Below are 17613 nucleotides of genomic sequence, written 5' to 3' on the forward strand. Positions count from 1 at the left end.
AATCTTAGCTAGTCCCTGCCTAGTATTCTTATCTGAAATGTTCTGTTAACACTTGCTCATTCCGCTCTACAGTGTCTTATATTTTCCTTAATCTTCTGTATACAAAATAATATAATAGGTGTATTTCTGATGGCTTTCTCCCCATTCTCCCAAAGTCCCAATAAAAATCACATAAACCTATTGAATTGGTACGTATGGATACATGTGTTTCCCTAAACCAGGAAAGATATGCTTGTAGCTGTATTTGAGGATGTAAAAAAAAAAAAAAAAAAAAAAAAAGCCAGGAGATGCTATAGTTTGATTTTACAAAATAAAAGCATGAACAATCTTTGTAATAGTTTCAATTTTTGAAGTTTTAGGACTTCACAAAAACTTCCAGAATTTCAATAACAGCTTTCTAATATTTTATAGTCCTGCCAAGTTAAACAGCATCAGTTGTGAGATTTATCTGCAAGAGCACATGACTAATGACCTTTAAGGCAACTCGCCTCGTATGTCAACTAGAAAAAAACATGAGCTATAACTATTGAGATTAGTTGCTTTTCTTATTTTGCCCACTTATGTAACTCAATATGTGGCATAATAGATGTAACATAAGTGCATGGAGGTGTTTTTAAGGACAGTTTTTCTCCAAAAAATGTCATTTTTGAAACTAATTATTAAGAAATTTCCAGTTTTTGGCATTTTAATCTAAAATATGTCAGTGTTTCTCAAAGTAATTGGGTCGAATTTTTCTACAAATGTGTATATTGGCTTATGTTAATCTTGGCTGAACAAACTGTTACCGTGAGATTGCACTTAAAACAACTGGTGGGATTTGTGAAAAATACATTTCAACCACTAATAATTTGCCTTAATATTACACATTTCTTCAAGCAACTCCAACGAATTGATAAGACATTTGTTTTTGTTCTAAATGTCTTATGATATTTTACAAATGCCAGATATTCCTTTTATTACAGAGAATTTTTACTCTTCCCATAAGGAATGATTATACAGGAATATATAAGGAATAAAATGTTACAGATAAGAAAACAGACATATATATGGAGGTTTTATTCACCATTCAGAAGGCTTTGTTCTAAAACAGCTAGCAACAATACTGACATTAAGTTCTGTGTTTATGATCCATGGTTATCACCAAAAGTAGGCTAGTGTCGAGGTTAACCACAGTCTACAGCATGAAAACAGAAAGAGTCTGGTATCTAGGTCGTTTACTTTCAGACTTTAGTCACACGGGCCTGAGGTTAAATACTGGTCTGCTACCTCTAAGCAGTTCTACCGGAGGCAAATTCCTTCACTTCTTCATTTGTTGACAGGGGTAAAGGCACCAGATCATGGCAAGTAACAAATGGAGACTATTATTAACTTCTACAACCGAAGTAGCAGTCAGTGGGTCAGGACTTGCTAGTCCCTGGTCAAAAAGCCAGGAACCTGCCTGTCTTTAAGGGGTACATTTAGGTGAAGAGACATTTTGACAGACTTCTTCAGGAGAAACCTAGCCTGTATTTTGGAATTGTGTCTGATAGGTTATCTTGTTTTCTTTTATTCTGTATATTAAAAAATGGCGTCTTTGGCCCTCCCCCTCCAGGGCGCCTCCCGGGGTCGCTCATTCTGCCCCAGGCCTGCCAGACACCTGGGTTCTCCTTCAGCTGTTCGCCAACGGGGCCAGCATGTTGGGTCCTGCCGCGGAGACCATCTAGTCCTCCATCTAGGTCTGCCCCATCACGCGGCCGGATGGTGTCAGTGTGGCTGGCAGTGTCCACAGTGGAACCATCCTGAAGGTGAGGGAGGAGGCAGGGGCCATTGTCAGCACCCGGGACTGTAACAGCCGCGTGGCCGCCCTGGCCCGGATGGAGCGCACCGACTTCCTGTCGCCCTTGTGCATCCGCGAGGTGGTGCACTTCTGCGCAGGTATCACCTCCACCCCCAAGCATTCCATGAAAGTCCAGGTCAACGTGATGTCTGAAAACATCCTCACAGGTACTGAAAAGCTAACCAACAAGGCCCCCCTGTGGTACATGCCCCTGTCACTGAAGAACGTGGACAAGGTCCTGGAGGTCCTGGAGGTGCCTCCAGTCATGTATCCCCGACTGGAGCAGGAGTAGGAGGGCTGGAAGCGTTACAAGACCCAGAAGCTGGAGCGCACGCAGACCAAGTAGAGGAAGGGAGATGTCGTCCAGCCTGTCCTGAACCCAGAGCCGGACACGGTCAGCTATAGCCAGTCCAGCTTGATCCACCCGGTGGGGCCTTCTGACTGCACCCTGAATGGCTTTATGCATGGAGATGTCACCATGAAGCTCGTGGACAAGATGGCCAGGATTGTGGCCACACATCACTGCAAGACCAGCATAGTCACTGCGTCTGTGGACGCCATTAACTTACACCACAAGCTCAGAAAAGAGTGCATCATTACCATCTCTGGGCACATGACATTCACGAGCAACAGGTCCGTGAAAATCGAGGTGTTGGTGGACGCCAACCCCGTGGTGGACAACTCGCAGAAGCACTACCGGGCTGCCAGTGCCTTCTTCACCTACATGTGCCTGAGCCAGGAGAACAAGTCACTGCTGGTACCCCAGCTCGTGCCCGAGACCAGGGACGAGAAGAAGCGTTTTGAGCAAGGCAAAGGGCAGTACCTGCAGATGAAGGCAAAACGACAGGGCCCGGCAGAGCCCCAGCCCTAGGCGCCCGGTCCCAAGTCGGGTCTGCGGTGGCACCAGTGTCTAGTCACTTCAGATTTACCCCCTTGGCCAAAAACCCAATCCACATTGTGAGCTGGTGTTGTGTGAAGCGTTCGTCTTGCAGTGTTAACCTGTGCTGTCTCCTGAAAACCTGCACACCAAAGCTTCATTTATACCACTCCAGTGTCGTCCCTCCCGCCGGAGAGACTCCCGAGGGAATGCTTGCGTGCACGCTGCACGATGTGTACAGAATCCAGCATCACTAATAAACCTGCTGTTTGGCTGGGGGGAACAAATGGCTGTTTGCATTGTTATTAAAAATACGGAGCTAATAATAAATCATAACAAACCTTCAAACTTGTTTTACTTCAAGTAACAAGTTTTCTGCCTTTCTGAGGATGCGCATCATGTAAAAAATGTTAAGCATTTTGGACATGATATACCTCTATGATAGCATTTTTAAGCCATATTATGTACGTTCATGCCTTCTTAAATAGAGCACATGAAATATAATTTAAAATCTTTTTGGAGGTTGCATTTGGCTCCCACTCTTACACCCACTGCAGTACATTTAACTCCACAGAGACAGCAATGGAGCAAGTGAGAGCCAGACCAGCACTAGGTGACTCTGTGCCTCCCTAAGGAAAATAATTTAACATGGGCAAAGGAGATCCTAAGAAGCCAACAGGAAAAATGTCATCATATGCATTCTTTGTGCAAACTTGCCTAGAGGAGCACAAGAAGAAGCACCCAGATGCTCCAGTCGGCTTCTGAGAGTTTTTTGAGAAGTGCTCAGAGAGGTGCAAGACCATGTCTGCTAAAGAGAAGGGAAAATTTGAAGACATGGCAAAGGCGGACAAGGCCCATTATGAAAGAGAAATGAAAACTTATATCCCCCCCAAAGGGGAAACAAAAAAGAAGTTTAATGATCCCATTGCCCCCAAGAGGTTTCCTTCAGCCTTTTTCTTGTTTTGTTCTGAGTATTGCCCCCAAATCAAAGGAGAACACTCTGGCCTATCCATTGGTGATGTTGCAAAGAAACTGGGAGAGATGTGGAATAACTCTGCCGCAGATGATGAGCAGCCTTATGAAAAGAAGGCTAAGGATATTGCTGCATACTGAACTAAAGAAAAGCCTGATGCGGCTACAAAGGGAGTCGTCAAACCGAAAAAAGCAAAAAAAAAGAAGGAAAAGGAGGAGGACCAGGAAGATGAAGACGATGATGGTGAATAAATTGGTTCTAGAGCAGTTTTTTTTTCTTGTCTATAAAGCATTTAACCCCCTGTGCACAGCTCCATTTAAAGAAAAAAAATTAAAATGTAAGGCTATGTAAGATTTGTTTTTAAGTTGTACCGTCTTTTTTTTTTTTTTTTTTTTGTATAGCTAACACACTGTGGAATGTGTCTTTAGATAGCCCTGTCCTGGTAGTATTGTCAAAAGTCACTAACCTTGCCTGGTACAGTATGCAGGTTGTAAATTGGCATGGAAATTTAAAGCAGGTTTTTGTTAGTGCACAGCACAAATTAGTTATATATGGGGATGGTAGTTTTTTCATCTTCAGTTGTCTCTGATGCAGCTTATGTGAAATAATTATTGTTCTGTTAACTGAATACCACTCTGTAATGGCAAAAAAAAAAGTTGCAGCTGTTTTGTTGACATTCTGAATGCTTCTAAGTAAATACAATTTTTAATTAAAAAATAAAATAAAATATTTTTAATGATCTATGGTCCTCTCTGTGAGTAATGGATCATGCTCTATTCATTCTTTCAATAAGCATTTATTGAGTACCTCGATGAGAGGAAAACTCTTTTTCTTGATGAACTTACACTATGATATGAGAGATAGACAAGAGAATTAAAACTTATAAAGCACCTTTATAATAACTATGCTATAGTTATAGATAGCCACAAGGTATTGTAAGAGCTCAGAAATGGAGCACCTAATTCAAAGCCAGCATGTGTGCTTTGGGAGAGGGGATGGGAGAAGTTTCCCCAAAACAGGTGATTTCTAAAGATAAAGAGAAGTTAGCCAGCTAGAGAAAAGGGAAGAGCATGGAGAATTTTAAGAACTCAAAGAAGTTGTTTTGTCACTACACTGGGTTAAGGTGGCAGAACTGTAAGACATTTAATGATGGAGAGGTAGACATAAACCAGATAATAAGAATTTTGAATGCCAAGATTAAGAGTTTGACATTTATTATGAAGGTTATTTGGAGCCATTGGAGATTTTAAGTTTAAGTGGCTATGTAATTAGCAGAGAAAATAGACATGAGGACAAGAAATGTTGGGGCACCTGGGTGGCTCAGTCAGTTAGGCACCTGACTTTGGCTCAGGTCATGATCTCATGGTTCGAGAGTTCAAGCCCCACATCAGGATGTCTGCTGTCAATGCAGGGCCTGCTTCATATCCTTTATCATCTTGCTCTCTTCCCCTCCCTTGCTTATTCTCTCTCTCTCTCTCTCTGTCTCTCTCTCTCTCTCTCTCTCTCTCTCTCTCTTTATCTTTATCTCTATCTTTATCTCTCAAAAATAAACATTAAAAAAAGAAATATTACCACAGGTATAGATGGACATGTCATAGTTTAAAAACAAATCAATTTGTTAAAAAAAACACAACAGTCATTAATGCGTATGCACCTATTAACATAGGTTCAAAATACACAAAGCAAAAACTGAATGAAATAGAAATAGACAGAGTAGAGAATGAGATCCTTAAAATTTCTCCTTAAGTCTTTGATAGAACAAATAGTTGGAAAGAAAATAAGCATGTGCAAGATTTAAACAGTAGTTACCAACTTAAATTAATTGATTTTATAAAACACTGCATCCAACAATGGGAAAATATACATTCTTTACAAATCCACATAGAAAGTTCACCAAGACAGAGCATATGCTGGACCTGTAGCCTGCTAGTTTTCAAGGATGCTGGCAGAAGACCTAACACTCCAGGATCAGAGATAAAGGACCTTATTACTCATGGCAATAGTTATAGCCAGATTATCAGCATTAGTGTCAGTTCACTGAGCACCAGTTCCCACAGAATGACACAAAAAGTGTCAGATGATAACTGAACACACAGTAGAGTCCAGTACAGGAGAGGAATCCCGACTTTAGGGAACTCAAATATTTTAATATTAGACAGTGAGCCTGCCTGACCTTTGCCTACGAGGGAAACATGATCTTTATTATATTTATAATAATAGGCAATAAACAAGCCTTCCTTTATTCTGGAGGGAGACATTATTTCTGTTTTTTAAGACTATTTTCTATATAAATATCTTTGAAAAAGTAATCCAGAGCAAAGATCATTAGTACCTCTGCTCACAAGACATGAGAATTTACAAGAGATCTACAGAGATGTGTTTTTTAACAATAGTATTGGCATAAAGAAAGGCAAATAAATTAATGTAATAGAATATGCCATCAATAAAGAGATACACACGTTTGAGCAACTGCTTTCCATAAAGGTACCAAACAATTCAGTGGGGGCAGAAAAGTCTTCCAACAGATCTGAGTAACTATATGAAAAAAATAAATGGACCTTTTCACCTATGTCACACAATACACAATGATTAATTGGAGATGGATTTCTGACCTAAATGTAAAAGCTAAACTTCCAATGAAAATATATGAGAAATTCTTCATGACTATCAAGTAAGCAACAATTTCTCAGGACACAGAAAGCACCAGCCATACAAGAAATTTTGGTGATTGGACTTCATAATTAAAACCTTCTGTTCATCCAAAGACACTATTTAAGAAAATGATTAAGCAGAACATAGACTGAGAAAATATTTTCGACAAATATATCTGATAAAGAACTTGTATGAACAGAAAAGCTAGGTTGCACATAGATAAGGAAATTTGAGAGGGGTACATTGGAAGGACAAGGGGCAAGAGAGAAGAGAGTACTGTATGAATGCTTGAAGCTTTGAGTCACTAGGTGTAGACTGGATAGAAGAAAGTAAGAAAGTGGACTTTATATAATAGAAGACAATTAAGCAGTTATTGGGCTAAAGTTTTTGGACTCTATTTGTAAAAGCAAATATAGATGCAAGAAGAAAAAGAAGTAGAGGAAAAGAAGACAATAACAAAACAAAGCACCCCTTAGAATTTAACATCTCAGATATACAGCAGATCTAGGAAACAATGAGATGATATAGATCCACTACCAAGGCATAAGTCAGCCCCTGACAAGGGGCTGCTGAAAAGTAGCAAAGTAATAATGAGGTAGGAATATTGAATGGACGATGTCAAGCACTGACAAAGAACCAACGAGCCAGGTACCAAAGCCTTCTATGATTGTGCAATCATCAGAAATTCAGCAGTTGAGGATTACTAGAGAAGAGTGAAGGTAGCTAGTTGGTAATAGCAATAATGAACACTTATTATATAGTATGCATAGTTAGGCATTTTCATATTCAGTTTTCACAATACCCCTATGATAGTATTCCCTCATCCTCATTCACAGATGATCAAAATCATTCACAGATGATTAAACTGAAATCATAGAACCTAAGTAATTCATCCCAGGTTATAGAATTTGTCAATGGCAGGGCTGGATTCAAAACTGTGTCTGTTTGACTACAGAGTTAGTGTCCTTTATACCATATCATGCTAATAGCTAGATAGCCTAGGCTAAGGAATGGTGGTGCTGTTTATAAGGAGGTTAGACGGTCAAAAATGTGGACAATCCACTTCTAACCCATAGGAGACCAGAGTCGGACCATACTACCTACCACTGAAAGGTCTGAAGAGACCTTCTATCCTCAAAGAAGAGCAAAGTATTGTTAACTAGGTTGATGAAATGTTCTTTAAAGACGTCGGGTGTGTAAGGGAGATTTTTGTGATTCATAGAGCATACAATAGACCATTTAAGGAGCTGTTATTCCAAACCTAAACTGAAATTTTTGAAAAATTAGGTCTTTTATTTATAGATTTTTTTAAATTCTTTTCCCTTTGTCTTCAAGTTCATAGTTCCTACTTCTCACGGTTGCTGATGTCTTTGAATGGAGAAGCAACTCTCCCTTCTCCTAATGTGATTCTTCTAACCTTGAGGATGGTCATAAACCTGATAGCCAAGCTTATTAAAATCATATATAAAACTTAATAATATTATGTCCTATATAAGAGCAAATTGACTTTGAAGGAGGACCTGGGAGACCTTCTACATGAGGAATGAGAACTTTTGTTCTTGTGATCTATTTTGGTTTTATTTTTGGTTTCAAGCTATGTTCTGAAGGGTTAAGGTTGCTGGTTAACTAAATGCCAGATAGGTAATGTGTTACTGAACATTAGCAGTATAATAAAACTACTAAATGCAATTTATTTAAACATTATTTAACCAACCTTAGTAAGTAGTAAACTAATGATATTTAGCCAAACATTTTCAATTCTGAGGCCTTCTTTTTGGTCCCTATATTTGTTCATTATTTGGAAGGCAAACTAAAATATCTTTCAGAATCCAAAATCTAAATTTAAATTCAAACAAAGTTAATTTCTTTGGGGGAACTACTGACAATGTCATTAGATCTTTGAATTGAGCTTGGAGGTATTTTTTACACTGTATTGAAAATGGTGGTATCATAATTTATAAGAAGAGAATACACTCAGAATGAGGTCTAAGAAGGAATATAGGAGATTTATTAAACTTTAGGTCCACATATCTTGTGGCAATTTCTGAAGAACCTAACTACGTTCTAATTTTCTAAAGTATTTTTTTTCTCCATAACACAGACTATCATTAGACCATGTTAGGTTACAGAATGAAAAGTCTACTGGTCTAAACTAATGTCTTTGGGAAAGCTTATAGGAGACATATTTCTGTGATATTTAGATTTTCTATAATGAACATGTATAACTCATGCTCAGAAAAAAAAAAAGAAAGCTCAATAAAAATGCAAAAAAAGAGACCTAAGAAAAACTGTAAGCAGAATTTGCTAGATGTTCGAAATACACTGGAATAAAATTGAATTCTCCCAATTCAGAAAGTGTGTAACAAATTCTTGAAGCAAACAGTCTTTGTCACAAGGGCTAGCTCTAAACTACTACATGGGCCCCCAGCAAATGGATCCAAGTGCCTGCTACATTCTTTCACAAATTAATACAGTAAAAAGAAGATCCAGGACCATCTTAAAAAGAAAAAAACCAAAATGACATTAAAAAGAACTTCTGTGCCCTCAGGAGGACATGAAAAAGACAAAATCCCACCCACTTTTGTTTTGCAAAAGCTTATATCTGAAGATAGGAAGACAGATAGAAGGAACCCATGCCATGGGCTTTTCTCTCTTTTATCCCTCTTACTGTTTACTGGAATACTGACATATCCTCAGATTCCTACACTACAGCTCTAACATAGGTAGCAATTGCCTTTATTTTTAGGATCATCTACAAACAAAAGAAATGTTATAACTGGCTTATATTATCTTTTTTTTCAGCTCCTCCAGAATATGAAGGGAATTGAGATGAGATTAAGGCTTTTTTTTTTCTACTTTTCATATTACAGGCATATGTTATAGTTTCTAAACAAACCAAATTGTTAAATTATTTTAACTCATTATTTAGGTAGAAAACAGTTGTTTTTAGGTATTTGTTGCTTTTTTAAGAAAAATTATATCTGTACACATTCGAGGTAATAGTGAATTCCAAGTTTGATTCAGTCATCAACATATTTGAAATTTTGAGGAACAGTATGAGTAAATGGTACTTTTTTGTCTCTTCTGAATATGTGTTGTATTTAAATTTGAAGTTTAAATCTTGAGCAATTCATGTGTGAAATGATGGAAATTATATTGTAATCAACATATTTGAGGCTGTGTTTCTTAATTGTGCAATTATGTTCACATGCAGAATATAGAGGGCCTTCCAAGAAGTAAATTTGACCTTGGAAAATGAATTGTATCTTCAACTATTCTATAGCCTCTTGTGAATGTTTACAGAACTCATAGAAGAATTCCTAGAGAATGTGCTGGAGAATCTAGGGAAATATTGTTTTTAAAAACTAACCTTACCATTTAACATCATCGATGTTGCATTGATTTTCCTAGCAGAAGTTTCATAAAGCCAAATTGCCTGTACATGTTTTCCAGCGTATGATAGTTGAAAAAAATTATTCCACTGGGAACAATGGTAAATGAATTTTCCTCTAATTCACCCTGGCTATAGCCACTTAGTCTGGCTGCGCTGGCATGAATAGTGGTGCAAGGACCAACAGGTGGATCCAAAATCAAACCACAACAGCCACAGCAATGAGCAGGAGCAGGCACAGGACTCCCAATATTAGATCCTTCCCCTCATGTGGGCAGAACAAATAACCACTCACAAAGTTTGATTTGGGATTCTAGAATGTCACAGTTTATGATAGCACTGAGGACCAAGGACAGTCCTGCACCTCGTAGTCACCTGCACCACTTGAGCCACTCTTTGGGAAGGCTCTCACTGCTCTGTGGCTGCCAACAATGGAACCATGGAAAATCTCAAACACTCATTCTTCTAAGATCAAAGTGTTGAGCCAGGTGTAAGGCAAGAAAGATTGAAAAGGTAGACTGTCAAGTACATGTTTTCTCAACCCTTTTACAACCCATGTCAAAGTCCTATTTGAGCTTCATTTTTATCATCTCAAGGCACATGTCTTCATATTCTTCCAGTGGTGGATTTATGCTTTGATGTGAGGCCTTCAGGGCCAGGGAGGCATGTTGGCTTTTCTCAGTGTTCCTGTTCCATCCCTCAGGTTTCATCAGTCCCTGCGTGCCTGTGCCTCCAAGAGCATTTCTCTCTAAGCTCTTTCTTACCTCTCTGTCAGCAGTAGACTATTGCTGCTTATTATTTGATGCTAGGCTCCCGCTGGAGACTGGAGGTGGTTCTTTATTCTCCTAGTCCAGCCCCAGGGTCAGGCAGAGTCTGTGCACCTGGGCCTTGGGGTGGGCCCTTTCCCTGTTCCTGCCTCTATCCCCATGACAACGAGACATCTCCTTATTTCTGAGGATCCAAGGACAGCTCTCTCTGGTCTTCTGCCCTGACCAGTCTTTCTTGTGAGCATCCAGGGTAAGGTCATGGAAAAGAGTGTGCAAATCAGCGAGAACTTCCCTTGTGAATGGGGCTTTCAGTTGTTCTAAACTGCCATCATAGCCCACCCTTGGCCCATGGGAATTTGTTGACGTTTTAACTAATTTCTTCTCACCTGCTTACACAAAGTCCATGTCTTCATCCCAGGCTCTGCTAAAGGTGAAGGAGTTTGTGTGTCCTATCTCTCCTTGGAAGGGTTTGTTGCTCTTTGAGATTCAGTTCAGGGCAGCCAGCTGCCTTGCAACTTCAGTTGTCTGAAGTTTAAATTTAAGAAAAGATATACTTTTTACGACTGTCCGGGTTATTCCTGTTGTTAGTATGGGGGGGGGGGTGACATTTTGTATGGTTTTCTATGTCCTAAACAAAAGTGGAAACTCCAGTTTCTCATTATTGCCTAAACCAAAAAAAAATCCTTAAAACTTTCTTAAATTAAAAAAAAAAAAGTAATAGTCTCAGTGAGTGGAAAGAAAATGAGGACCAACAGTGCCTTTACCTACAGCAGTTCTGGCTTTCTCCTCCAAGGGTTGGGTGGGGGGAGAGATTATTATTTTAGGCCAGATAATCTGGCTGGTGAGCTGGGAGAGATGGGTATAGAAAATGTTCCCTGACGCTTTCCGTACTCAGGGCTGTAGATCTCAGGGTCCTGATCTCTCAGTGTTATGGACTGAATGTTTTTGTCCCCCTGAAATGCATGTGTTGAAGCTCTAACCTCAATGTGATAGTATTTACAAATGGGTCCTTTGGGAGGTAATTGGGGTTAGATGGGGGTCTTATAGGTAGGGCTCTGACGATGGGATTAGCACTGTTATAAGAAGAAATGCCAGAGGGCTTGCTCCCTCCACTTCAAGCACACAACGAAGAGGTCCTACGAGTGCACAGCTAGATGGCAACCACCTGCAACCCAAGAGAAAAGGATTTAGAATGAAACCTACCTCACCAGCACCTTGATCTTACATTTTCCAACCCACAACTGGGAGAAATAAATGTCTGTTGTTTAAACTACAGAGTCTATCATATTTTGTTATAATATTCTGAGCTGAATCATCTAGTATTGAGCTTTCAAGAATCATCTGAGAGAAAGTCCATTGAAAACTATTATGGTTTGGCACTAGAGTGTGGAAATCTCTAATCTACAGAGGTTTTAGTGATGGGGTGGCTTTTGGCATAACACCCACATAGGCTTATGTGGGTGAACCAGACCATCTAAAAGGGCTGCAAAGGATGGACCTATGTGGCTTGAAGATCCAAAGTCACTCTTGTGGGATGGTCAACAAAGAGAGCAGAAATATCTTCAAAAGGCCCTGATTAAAATTACACTTCTATTTTCCCAGATAGAGTGCCCTAGTAGGGACTTCTCTTTCCTGTGTCTCTCTTTTGCATACCTGAAGGACTTTTCTTTGTAAAACTGATTCATTCACTCATTTAGCAAATTTTTATTAAATGCCAGGCACTGTCCTGGGATGTCAGAACACAAAACAGACAAAAATCCTCACCTATAGAGTGGAGTTTTCATTCTAGCAATGGGAGTCAGAAGTAAACAACGTATATGATAAATTAGTACATGAGATAGAATAAGGAAATTTGTAGATGTTACAGAACAAAAGAAAAAGTAAATGGAGTTAGAAGTGGTGGGGGTAGTAAGTTACAATTTAAGTATGGTAGTCAACGATTGCTGCTCCAGTGTAAAGGTGACATTTGAGCAAAGACTTGAAGGAGGTAAGGGAGTGAACCATGCAGATAGCTGGGGAAGGTCTGTTTCTGGCAGAGGGAACAGCGGGCAGAACGGCCCTGGGTAGGAACAAGCTCAATGTGTTCCAAGAATAGTACGAAGGCCAGCAAAGGGGAGAGCAGTAGGAGTGGACGTTAGAGAGGCAAGGGACAGACGTGGCAGATCATGTAAGTATAAGGAGCGAGGCTTATCTAGACATATTTCTAATCCCCATGCTGAATTGCCTTTCTCTTGGTGAATGATCCCTCTCTTATTGTATCTAGCTTTTTAAAAGAAGAAGACCCTTATAATGTTCCTCCTGGGAGTCACCAGACAGAGATCAACTTGGGAGAGACAGGCAGTAGTTCAGTTCTCCATTAGTAACACAGTAGTTACTAGAATGATTGTTACCCGATAACTGAAGCAGTTCCTGGTCTAGAGACCTTGAAATAAAGGCTTATCATTAAATTGAATTGCTAATTTTGTAAAAATACATTACTATCATAAACAAAGAAATACAGATGATCGGGACGCCTGGGTGACTCAGTCGATTAAGCGTCCGACTTCAGCTCAGGTCATGATCTCATGCACGGTTCGTGGGTTTGAGCTCCCGTCGTGGGTTTGAGCCGAGCCTGCTTCGGATGTGTGACTCCCTTTCTCTCTGCCCCTCTCCTGCTCATGCTCTGTCTCTCTCTCTCTCAAAAATAAATAAACATTAAAAAAAATTTTTTTAAATAATAAAACAAAGAAATACAGATGATCAATAAGCAAAATGATAAAGAAAATTCAATCTTATTAGTAATCACTCACATGGAATTTTCTATTATCAACAAAGATGACTTCTATATAATCTAGTTTGATATACAAGTTTTATACTACAATCTAACGCTGTCAAAGGTAGAATGGGAATGGGAATAGAATGGGAAATTCACATAGATGACAACTTTACTGGAGAACAATTTGGCAGCTCCCTTTACTGCTGTCTTCTTCATCAGTTTTCTGGATGAACCAGCACTCACCATTCTCTCTACAAAGCACATTGACTAGCTCCTTCTGCACACTGAATGCTTGAGCCCAGAGGGCTCTCAAATTCACCTAAGCAGTGCTGCTTTTTCAATGTTTAGTATTTGGTTTAAAATCAAAGGGACTTATCACCAAGAATTAGTTATGTTTTTCCTACACTTACATCAGTTCTATTCATTATTATAATTGTTATTTAATTAACATTATATAATCTGTAAATGGAAAGCAATTTGTTTTTTTCAGTGGAAACCAAGTGCATTACAAAGACTCGATGAATATAAATTTTTGAAAATGAAAAAGAAAATAGCTGTCAAATTAGATGTGGTGAGTCAAATACAAAAGAAAATTGTAAAAATCTTGAAGAGCTGCTTTTCAGGTGCTTAAGTTCTCTCTCCATTGTAAGCAAAGTGTAACTATAATCATAAGTGACTTATTCATTATAGTTATGATTTATGAAAGAAAAATGATTCAGAAATCCAGTAATTAGAATGTCCTAAAAACAGAAAACAATACAAGCAAACATTCAAACCTTTGGCCCAACCTTAAGATATTGACAAGAGAAGGTACATAAAGCAAAAAAAAAAAAAAAAAAGAAAGAAAACAAAAAAGAGAGAAAAGAAAAGAGGTGGGTGAGATATGTATGTATCATTTAAAATTTTTCCTGTTTTAAACAACTTCTTTCAGTTATCCTATCACTTATATTGGGCAAAAGGGCTTCTAAAGTATATGTCAAAAATGTTACCAAAAAAAAAAAAATCTTAAAGCCACATGGTCACATTACCAGTCTAATAATGAGAAAGCATCAGACAAATGCAAACTGTCTATAAGATAGCTATCTGGTATTTTTCAAAAGTGTCATGGTCATGAAAAACAATTTGGAAAAGATTAAAATGCAACATAATTGTATGGATTGGAATCTGGAGTAGAAAAAAAGACATTAATGCTGTACCTCGATTTAATATTTACCAATGTTAACTTGGTCATAGTAAATGTACCAGAGTTATGTACGATGGTAGCATCAGAGGAAGCTGGCCGAAGAGGATATAAGAACATTTTGTACTACCTTTGCAACTCTTCTGTAAATCTAAAATTATTCAAATTAAAAACAAATTAAGGGTATGGGTAAAATACCATTTACCCAGCTTCAGAAATTCTGCTGATAATTTGTTCTAAGGAAATAACTTAAGATGTAGGCAAAGATCTAGCCATGAGATGTTAGTACGGAATAACATGTACAAAATAGATGACTGATTGAGTATAATTAAGCATTACAATCGGTGGCATATTCTACAGTTTCTAAAATGATATTTTACAAGTATTTTCAATGACATGGTGTAGGAGTGCTGAAAATACTGACTTCATTTTTGGCCCTCCAGCTTGTTCAAGTTTGCTTAGTTACCTTTCATGGAGCTACATGTTCTGGTTCCCTCGAGGTTAATATATACTTCAGAAATGCCCACCAAAGCCAGGATGGGAGGAGGCTTGTTTTGACCTCCTATGAATCTGTTAGAGACAGCATGAGCTTTTCCTTCTTGACGGACAGGTGGTGCCACAAGATCTAATTAAAAATTAGCTGTCAATTAGGTCCCTGCAAGCCCTTTTAGGGGCATGGGAATGCTTTGGTCTCACTACGATCCCCTTCTGCATGTTCCCTCACTCTATAAAATCTGTGGATGAAGGTCTGGATTTTGCAGAGAATAACTATGTGGCTGCCATGGAGCATCCTCTGTCTGATTCCCCCCTGTAGTAAAATACTCTGAATAAAGCTCTGTGTAAACCGTATGGAGTGGCCTGCTTTGTTTCTTGGTCTCAAAGAGCTCTCTTGGTTTGGGGGATACTTTACTGTTTCTCCTCCACCCCTAACATATGGAAAATATTTATAAAATTCTATTAAGTGAAAAAAAGGATATTTAAAAATAGGTTGTTGAGTATGAACCCATTTGTATGTATGATTATATATACATTCCCATAGAAACACGCAGACACACACAGGAAAATCTTTGGAGGGCCAAAGATGTGTACAGGGGTGATCACTAGATTTTGGAATCATTCCTGCTTCATTTTCCCTTAATTTTAACATATAATACATTTTAGGATCTATGTCAAATAAACCTTTTTTTTTCCTTTCTTTATTCCTTTTTTTTAATTCCCAGCAAAGAAGTGGAACTTTCTAATTTTTTTCTGCTCTTTTTCTTCCTCTCTCTTCCTCCCTCCTTCTCTTTCTTTATCCCTCCATCTCCCTTCTCTTGCCTTTCCTTCCTTCCTTTTCTTCTTTCCTTTCTTCTTTCTCTTTCAAGAGAAGCTACTGCTATTATAGGTAATCTTTGAAATTGCTTGAGGGAACCATATTTGCATAAGATTAGTGGCTTCCTAAGATATAACAATATAGGAGCTCAAAACACTTTACCCCAAGAGTCAAGATTATTGAAATTTGTTAGAATAGATTAGGATAACCCCAACAGAAGCCCAGTGACAAGAAAAGTCAAAAAATTTAAAAAAAGCCACAGAAATAAAGTCACCATGAGAGCAGAAAAAGCTAGAACCAAGTGGCATGGCAGATAAAAGGGAGGTTCTGTGCATGAATCTAAAAAGCTAGAATATGAGGACCTCAGGGTAATTTTACTATGGAATACCATTGTCCTAGTAGAGCACTGAGGAAGGTGATGGGGAGAAAGACCATTCTTTGAAATCTTGAAGAGTCAATCACCAGACAATGATCTGCACTGGCTGATGCAAAAGCTACTGGATCTTAAAGTCAATTCTAATCATCATTCTCTTGGACATTAGCCATTCTAAATGATTACGGGACTTCTGGTTCCCTCCAGCTTTGGCTGCAACACCAGCTATAAGGTAGTGGCCCTGCATTGGAGGAGGTAGTGACTTTTTTAATGAGCAACCAACATCTGCTGGCCGTTGTGAGGTCTGCCAGCTCAAGGGGTAGAGTTGCCAGGCTAAAATGCAAGATGACCAGTTAAATTTGAATTTCAGGTAAACAATGAATAATATTTTAGTATAAATGTGTCCCAAATATTGCATGGGACCTACTCAGACTAAAAAAATATATCATTTATCTGAAATTCATGTTTAATTGGAAATCCTGTATTTATTTGGCAATTCTATCAAGGTAATGAGTCCAATCCCCATTCTTACAAGATAAGCATACGTTACTTCTCATTCTTCCAACTCAAAATGTTACCAAATAAAATATTATTGTGGGAGACATTTGTGTAAGACCTCATAGCAGCTCTAATGCCTTAGCAGGTAACTATTCCAAAGAGAGAAGATGGCCCAAAGACAGCTGACCTCAGACACTCATCTAATAAGAGTGGTCCTATCACCCTTGAGCTAGAAATCTATAGATTAGATTTAAAGACATTTCAGCCATAAGAAGTGTTTCAGGCATTGCTTAATTGCAAGAAATATAAAGACAATAAAGCTGGCAACATGACAAGAACAAGCAGAACTGGCCCTTGGAATATGAAAAGGCATTTGGGAGGAGATGAGCGTCAGAGAAAAAGAGATTGATTTCTTGCTAAACTGCTTATCTAAGTGAGTAAAGTCAAATACACTATTTGGAAATGTGGTTCACTACCTGGGGCAGTTACCCACATCTCAGCTGGAAATCAGGCCACCCCAATTACATCTACAGTGATCATTAATGATGATTAATCATTAATAATGGCTGTCATTAATAATGACTATTAAGAAACAAAAGAAATAAGCTAAGCATTTGGAAGCCAGGAATTCAGGTAAGAAAAGAGAGAGAAAGATTGGTCACTGATGTCAGGGCAAGAAAATCTGGAATCCTGAACGCTTCGTTATGATCAATACCCTTTCTGAGAACACGGGAAGGCCTAATCCCAAGGCAGGAAGTACCTACCTCCTAATATTTCCTGCCAGAGGGGGAAGATGGACAAACTCAGGCTTTCCTGGCATTACATGTGATGACAAGGACATTATCATAAGTTACCTTTGAGTTCCTGATATCTAGGCCTTTGTTGGCATATAAATCCATCAAATTGTATGGAAAGAATAGATATTACAAGTAAAGTCTTAACATGAGATATAGGTTAAGCAAAGTTATTAAGCTTTCTTCACTAACAAAGGATACAGCCCTTTTGCACTAGTCCACTTT

The 17613-nt window shown here is 38.6% G+C and overlaps 2 pseudogenes; both read left to right on the top strand.

Annotated features, from left to right (window-relative positions):
- Positions 1-1540: 1540 nt before the first annotated feature.
- On the top strand, positions 1541-2950 carry LOC106972222 (cytosolic acyl coenzyme A thioester hydrolase-like; annotated as a pseudogene).
- Positions 2951-3226: 276 nt separating this feature from the next.
- Positions 3227-4050, top strand: LOC106972245 (high mobility group protein B1-like; annotated as a pseudogene).
- The last annotated feature ends 13563 nt before the right edge of the window (positions 4051-17613 follow it).

This window comes from Acinonyx jubatus, chromosome C2 (genome assembly GCF_027475565.1).
Source record: "Acinonyx jubatus isolate Ajub_Pintada_27869175 chromosome C2, VMU_Ajub_asm_v1.0, whole genome shotgun sequence".
In the NCBI taxonomy this organism is placed as follows: Eukaryota; Metazoa; Chordata; class Mammalia; order Carnivora; family Felidae; genus Acinonyx; species Acinonyx jubatus.